The following is an 8,493-nucleotide window of genomic DNA, read 5'->3' on the forward strand; positions in this document are numbered from 1 at the left end:
GAAAGGTTTCTTACCATCAGGAATCCATTGGCTCCAGAGAAGAATCTCATAGCAAGATATCAGAAGACTGTTGTGGCTATTGGTGTAATTATAGTAGCTGGTTTTGGCATCAGTGGAACGATGGAAATGCCCAAGCCGCCCTTCTTCACTGCAGCCACCAACAGTGGAATCCGTAACTGCACCAACCAACAAACACCCAATGACACAAACGTGAGTTTCTCGGAAGGTTCGCCATCCAACAGTTCAATCCCGTCAGTAAACATGAGATCAGTGCTCAAGAACGTATCACTGTTTCGGAAAGTTCTGCTTGTGTATACAATGTTGATATCAATGGTCGTCCTCAACTGCCTAACGGTGCACCGACTGAAGAAAGAATCTGCCAACAGACGAAGCCTTGGTCACCTTGCTTTTGGGAGTCTTCGGAGAAAGGCGAAACGCCAGATGACTGTAGTTCTGATCACAATTACGTTGATTTATGTAATCTTTGTTCTCCCCAGGACAACGATGGATGTGGCGAAAGATGTTGTTCCAGATTTTAATAGAGGTAAAAGACAGCGCTATCTGTTCTTAATATGTATCAAAGTCGGAAAGATTTGTGAAGCCATCAGCACTGCATCTGACTTTATTGTCTTTTTGGTCATGAACAGGAGATTCAGGAGGATACTTGCTGACAGTACCTGCTTGGCACGTAAGTAATTGTTAATCCGACGATGCGGGGTGTCTCCGTGGAGTTCATTCGCCTGGAGACAATGCCACAGGAGGATCAAGCATTAGCGTTAACAAAATAAAAGGACAATCAAAGGTTTACAGGATGCGTTACTTCGTTCAATGAAATAATTGACAATGATTGTGTATAACGTGAAGAGAGAAAAAAAACTACAACACTTCTCTGTTATGTTATGTGAGGCATTTACTATATTTAAATATCTTCAGATATTTCAGTCATGTAGCTTCGATATTTGTTTGTTAGACTGGAATGAGGTACACATGATTGTTTTGGTTTGGTCAACAATGTGTAAGTTCCTCATCCGGGTCACGACATAGAAAAAGTGAGAAAGCCCTTTCCACATTCAAGAAATGTACTGTTTAAACTTTATCATAAACCTGTGTTTATGAATCACTATAAAAGTGATTCTTGTGATATAGCAGTCTTACAGGATGAGGGTGTGAATTGGTCACCCAGTCAACCTGAAATTCCGTCAGCTCACATTACGAAATACTTACTTGTGGTCTGATGTTTTTATCATCTCATGGTCTTGACTAATGGCCATAATCGAAATGACATCAAAATGCATTTGATCCACTTGAATGCCTTTCAGCTTGCTGTGGGAGTTAAGACTTAATCACGTCAAAAATATGTGCATGGTACTAACAAAACTAGACAGATAACCATGGTAAATGAAGGATTCAAATCAACTACTTGTTTCTTGTTTCAATTCTGTACAGCTCATTTCGACTCCAAAGAAGACTGGCTTCCAGATTCCCAGTGTGGATGAGTCATTACGTTTTTCACGGAATCTCCAGTGTTACATTGAGTGAGTGAGTGAGTGAGTTGGGTTTACGTCGCATTTAGCAATATTTCTAGCAATATCACGGCGGGGGACACCAGAAATGGGCTTCACACATTCTACCTATTTGGGGAATCGAACCCGGGTCTTCGGCGTGAATGGGGCTGACGCTTTAACCACTAGGCTACACCACAACCCAACCAGCGTTACAGCTATTTATTCCCGGAACACATTCATTAAAAGCTAATAACTAATTTGAAAGGGTGTTGATGAAGATGGCATAAAATATCAATCAGATATCACTAAGTAGTAAATATTCTATTTTGTTATGGTATATTTCTTACAAGTTTCGGGATTATTACCTTCAATCTAAAGAGTTAAAGATAAATCAAACAAATAAATTCACCAGTACTACATACCTGTCAGTGAGCTGTGAAAAGTTGACTTGAATCCACAGTTTGGAAGTGATGGTTGGGTTGGAAGATTCAGTAAGATATAGGAAAATAGGCAAGTATTTGTGTCCTGTTTAACACCAACAATATGATGGCAGACTGAATAATCAAACCTTGACCAAATGATTGATATCATGATGTTTCACACTGCCGAGGTACAATGACACATAACAAATAATACCCTTAAACCTGCACACCTAATTATCACAGGGGCGTAGCTACCATTATAAAGTAAGTGGAAAACAGGTGGGGATGGGAGAGGCTGATGGAAATGGGAGAGGCTGGTGGACAAGGTGGAGGGAGAACCAGCACTGTAAGTGTCTTTCAGCTGGACTAGTTTACATTTTTACAACTCAGAACACTTATGCAAACCACATGCTAGCATATTCATCCACAACAGTTCAAGACACTTCACTGGTCTGTTAGTTTTTCCTGTTTTCCAAAAGGGCCCTTGTCCATATATCTTAACTTCCCATGATTTCTCATCCTACAGATCCTGAGATGCCTTCATATTAAACACTCAGTACCCTTGGGCTTCCATATGCTGACAATCCTTTATAAACATAATTATGTACTAAATCATCTCCTATTGGTTGTCACTTCATTTACATCAGCACCCACTTGATGATGATGATGATGATCTTACTCTTGGGTCCAGATCCACAAGACAGCCTCTGTGGTGTAGTGGTTAGAGCGTCCGCCCAGGCAACGGAAGGTCGCTGGTTCTATCCCCGGTCGCATCATAACCACAAGACGTTAAAATGTGGTACTTGTTGGTCCATGCCTGGCGCTCGGCATTTATGGGTACAAGGACTGGTCGGCTCGGAGTGGTGTATTCATGCTTAACTGCGGCATGGTAGCTTTAAAGGTGAGTTTTTGCTGTCTTGGGTGATCCATGATTTTGGCTTGGAATTGTGGAAGTGGCTGTTTTCGGTGAGACGTGGCATATAACTTTTGAAATAATGATCAGATTGTGACCATTTATAGCTCATTTTGCTTGCTTTCGATCCGTAGGCCTCGACAGGGCCTTGAAAATAGTTTACGTGGTGAAATCTAATTTTGATTGAGGAGGGGGTGGTTCCGTCGTTACATCACTTTCCTTTTATATAGTACTAGGGTAGGGTCTACATACCTATATGTCTTTCTAACACTGTTTCTAAGCATGACACGCCCCTGTGGTGTCAACCAAGTCAGTGAGCCTCTTACGACAAGCAATGGTCACTGAAGATCAAGATTCTAACCCGGACCTTCACGGGTTTGGCAAGTGAGGCATTCAACAACAAAGAAGCAACATGCCTGTCAATATTTGACATGTTTAATGACTCAAAAAATTTCAGGGGTCATACCTTTTCATCAGTATGTATCGGAGAGAGTTTCCCAGGGTGTGGTCCTCGTTGTGCATCACAAATGTACGGCAGGTTTCATCATCTTCCTCCCCAGTTTGGATCTGGAAGTAAAGCTTCTGATACAGGGATGCAGATAGAATGAGTGAGTGAGAGCGGATGTTGATCTTGGTGTATTGGAAACCTTGTATCTTGATACAATAATCATTGTTTAACCATATCTTATACCACTAGTGGAAACATCAAAATTGTAGACTTGTCCCTGGTCTAGTATGTACAGCAGAATCAGCTTATTATAATTTCGGGAGTTTGATCAGAAAGGGTATCTTACCCTAATGAATGTTAAGCCTTTCCTTAAGTGAGCTTGATCGAGCAGTGTATCCAATGGCTAAAGATTTACTCGAGGGCGACTCTCATGCTGAACCAATATGATACTATGCGTACGGCAATTCCAGATCACTAAGGAATTAATGACTGCATGTGCCTGTGCAAAATGATGTATCAAGCGTTTAAGGGCTGGGTTCGCCAAAATGTGAAATTGATATGTTCCTGATTTATTATAGAAAACTGACAAAAGAAACGCTCTGCCATTATGGCAGTTGTGAATCACTTCGGGGTATTCCTGATCACGTGACAAAACATGGCAGTGTTTGGTTATTAATGTATGTTTGGAGCAATAAGGGGCTGAGTCAAACAGCAACATGTGCTTAATTCAACAAATGCGTGAAAAAATATTTATAATGATGTCTCAATTACGAATAACAAACATTGCAGTTCATAACAGCATTGTCAAGGTAGATAGATTTAACACTTGCTGCTCATATTCCAGTTTCAGGATTCCAGGTACCAATGGGAGCTGAAAAATATTCTCTTGGGGTATATGCATGGTTAAACACGTTAAAGGTGCTGATCACTTTTGTATCGAAATTCAATCATATTCAGAAGTTAAATCATACTAGGGGTAGTGTTGGGAATTGGTTAAAACCTCATAATTGATGATTGCTTCATTAAAACCGATCAATCATCGAAAATAATTGGTTAGCGTCATTTCTGATTTTGTCCTGGTTGTTTTGGTTAATGCAAAAAAAGAGAAGAAAAACATGTAGTTCTTTGGGGTTTTCTTGGCAAATTACACATCTTGAAAGGATTACAAGTATGTTAGGAACATAAAATTCCTGGAGTGTTTAACATAAATTCAATCATGACTTGCAACAAGCCTGTAGTGGTTATAAAATGTAACTTACAAAACCAACCTTGTGAAAAATATTGTTAATGCAAAAAGTGTTCCAGAACTGTTCATGTTCGATTATGAGAAAACATAATTGATTGCTTGGTCGTTTAGTCACTGCGACCAATCTTAGATTATTTCAATTAATCGGACCACCACTAACTAGGGGGTCGTGCTATATGACTATATTCTAGTGATCTGGAACTGACTTAAAAAAAGCAGGGCTCCAGATAACTTTTGGGATGTGAGTGTACTTACACATCATATTGCAAGTGAAGGTGTACTGAAAATTTTGAAGGAGTACCGACATGTTTTTGTGTGAGCGAGTTGATGTGGTTTGTCTGGACGATTCATCGATCACTATTTCCAACCATGTATTTGTATTTGAAGATGCGTGAGAAATAACTGAGCGACCGTGTGATGCGCGAAATGTTAGGTCCGACTGGATATAAATAGGAACAGTTTAGTTTTTAGCCAATCGAAAAATAGTGACGCATATCGTTGCATGGCAACGCAAGGGATTCCTTCCGTCGGGGTTTCCTTATGTGTCAAATCGTGTTTCGCAAGAGAAACTGAACAAGTATTTATCCCGAAATAGATTTCCATTTGCACAATACGCACGGAAATTAAATGTTAGACGTACGAAGGTATTTATGTGTGTACTTAATTGATTTTGAGGCGTACATTACAGTGTTCACGAATAGCGTCTGACCCTCTGACAAATCCGGCAGATTCGCCAACGGTCTGATAGAAGTCTACAACCCGCCGGCCCCAGTGTCTGACTGTATGTTTCACAATGACTTTGACTGATGTTGTTATATGTGGCATGTAACACTTGTTTCCTGTTTATAAATCTTACGTTTGTTAATAATTTCAATGCCAATTATAAGAAATGTTAAATCTGAAATGTGTGTTTAATTTTATTCTATGGGTCCTTTGAATTTTCAATGGGTCAGACACTCATCTGAAACTTACAGGACCCAATGTCCTGTTACTTTGAAACACCATTCGTGAACACTGACATTATGCATGTACGCCCCTTATCTGTAGCCCTGAAAAAGGATTTTTGTTGCTTTTTTACTTGAAATGTTTCTGCATGCAATGGTTTGTTAACATTTTGCAAGTTGATTCTATTGTTATTTGAGACAGGCCATCCCGAATGAGTTACCGTTTCCTGACGTGCCAACGACAGATGGCAATGATAGGTATCCTTGTTACAAGGAACACTAGTATTATCTGCCCGGTTCAGATCAAGTGAAACAAAATATATCACCTTGAAGAACACTGTCACGGCTTTTAAATAACACACTGATTGTAGAAATCCATCAAGGTTTACAGTTTGGAAAGATTTCCACCTGTAGGCATAATCCCCAGGGCTCCATATAAGGGCCATATCGGCGTATGTACGGATACAAAATATGCACGATACGGTAAGAAATAATTTAGGAAACGTAGCAGATATGCACCACAGGAATGGTGTATGGTCTTAGAATAATTTACAGATGTATTTATCTGAAACAGTATTGTTTTATTGACCTGTTTACAACATAGTAGCAATGTTGTGCATAAATGAAACGAAACACAAGATTACTGCTATTCCATTAAATTCCATTCAGTACTCTAAATGTACTTACTCTTAAGTTTTCCACTATTCCTATATTGAAAAAATAAGGAGTACGTACTCCTGATGTTGAAAAATTATCTGGTGCCCTGATCCCTGTTTTTATCATTCTATGACTATGAGTAGATTTATGCTTTAACCCTAACCCTGAGCTAGATTACTTACCCTTTAATTTTTATTTTCACTACAACACCAATGACATTTCAAGAGGGATTTACGGGCGGAACTCTTACGCCCTTATCATGATGATCGAAGAGGCACTCAAGATCTTAGTTCATATGAATAAACTTGTATTCCAGCCAAGGCCTACATCACACCTTAGCATAGTGCTAAGTCGTCTAGTTATGCTGGACTATCAAGATCTCTGAAGGAAAAGCCAGTCATATGCGAGCTAGAGCTTATGAGCTGCGCGACCGCCTCCATGGTGTAGTGGTTAGAGAGTCCCCCCTGAGCGGAAGGTCGCAGGTTAGATCCCCAGCCGCATCATAGTTCATACCAAAAGACGTTAAAATATGGTACTTGTTGGTCCCTGCCTGGCGCGCGGCATGAATGGGTTCAACAAGGACTGGTCGGCTTGGAGTCAGTATCATGGGACCCTCTATTATCGACATTTAGCATTTTATATATATTTTCAGTTGACTGATGTTTAATCTTCATTTCTGTCATAAGTACTGTGACACATTGTCGCAACTCGTTTAATACCATTGCGGCAATTCCGATTGTCTCGTTTGACCGGAAATTGAAGCAACTCTCTATTATCGCGGCATTGCTTTTTTTCTTACTATGGCACGCGGTACAAGCAGATGACACTGTGAAACGTTTACTAAGACAAGTAACGAATCTAAATAGTTTGATCATTTAAAAATATTTAGGAATTTCATTCACATTAGTAATATCATCAAGTTTTTAACCCTAACATCTGAAACTTCTATTCATTTGGATACAAGGTAACAATAACGTTACACAATATTGTTTTTCCGGCTTAAAAAGTACCATACAAGTTGCTGCCGTGTGCAGAGTGAAGTTTCATAAATACGACACGTCACATCCTGTTATATTTTTAGCACGGAATACGCAAATGACCTTATAGTTGTCGCCAATATTGCTTTTGATGAAGTAAGTTTTGATTCATGCTAGATGTAATGGCAGTAGGGGTCATGCTAGTTTCAAAATGTTCTAGAACTTACTGAAAAGATGAATGCTTAAATATTTCTACGATTACACATAACATTCAAATGAAATAGATGACTTTTTCAAGAGCGATGAATATAGTTTACGTAATTTGCATATGTAAACAGCCGATGCGGGGCGTGGTGTTTCTGCTTTCCCGTGCCGCGATAATAGAGAGTCCCAGTATATAGTGTCTGAGTGGGGTATTCATGCCACTGCGGCATGGTATCTCGGTGGGCTAGCACTATAAAACCAGCTTCAGTCTCGGCAAGCAGTCGCACATACACACGCATGCACGTCGTCATATGAACGAAATATTCTCAAGCACGACGTTAAACCCAAATTCACCTCACCTATGAGATGCGCTCGGTAACCAGCATTGTTTCTGTCAATGATCACATGAGCAATAGTGCACAATGGTATGGTCTGTCATTTCTGTCCCAGACCGGCATGATCAACAGAAACAAAGTGAGGATGGAGAGCAGAGGACTTCAATCTTCACAGTTTCAATAATGTTTCTACTCCAATTACTTATTCATAGCACACATCATATACTTACAACTTCCAGTAATGGTTGCTTTTGAGGTGCTTCTGTCATTTTATCGAAATAAACATGAACATGTGGTTGCACTACTTCCTGTCCTTCTGCTTCCGGTTATGCGCAGTCGATAAAGGGGGACGCGTTTGGGTGCGATTCTTTTTCCTGGGAACGTGTTCTTTCAGATTATAATCATTACATTCACATCAGAGCATGCGATAGATTTTAATTAATGTTGTGTTGCTCTTTTGTTTTCGCACCGATTCCCTAACGTGAACTGTAGCAATATTTGCAAAGTAAAAAAAATCTGTCCTTTTCCATTTCTTTTTAATTTTACCAGGGATAATCTACAGCATAATCTACGTCTTCCTGCTTTTATGAGCTCCATTGTGGCATTATGAAAGGGAGGACAGATTTGTGTTTTGTGTTCTCTGTGTTTACTTTGAGTGAGTGAATAGGTTTTGCGATGCTTTGAGGAATACTCCTGCAATATCACGGATTTCACATATTTTACCCATGTGGGAAAACGAACCCGGGTCTTCCTCGCGACAAGGGTGTGTTAACCGGGTGTGACAAATCAAGAAACGTTCAGAGCCATTCGTGACCCACTCGTATTATTCCGGGACAAGTCGC

Source organism: Haliotis rubra, unplaced genomic scaffold (assembly GCF_003918875.1).
Source record: "Haliotis rubra isolate DU_JTF1 unplaced genomic scaffold, ASM391887v1 Scf1, whole genome shotgun sequence".
NCBI lineage: Eukaryota > Metazoa > Mollusca > Gastropoda > Lepetellida > Haliotidae > Haliotis > Haliotis rubra.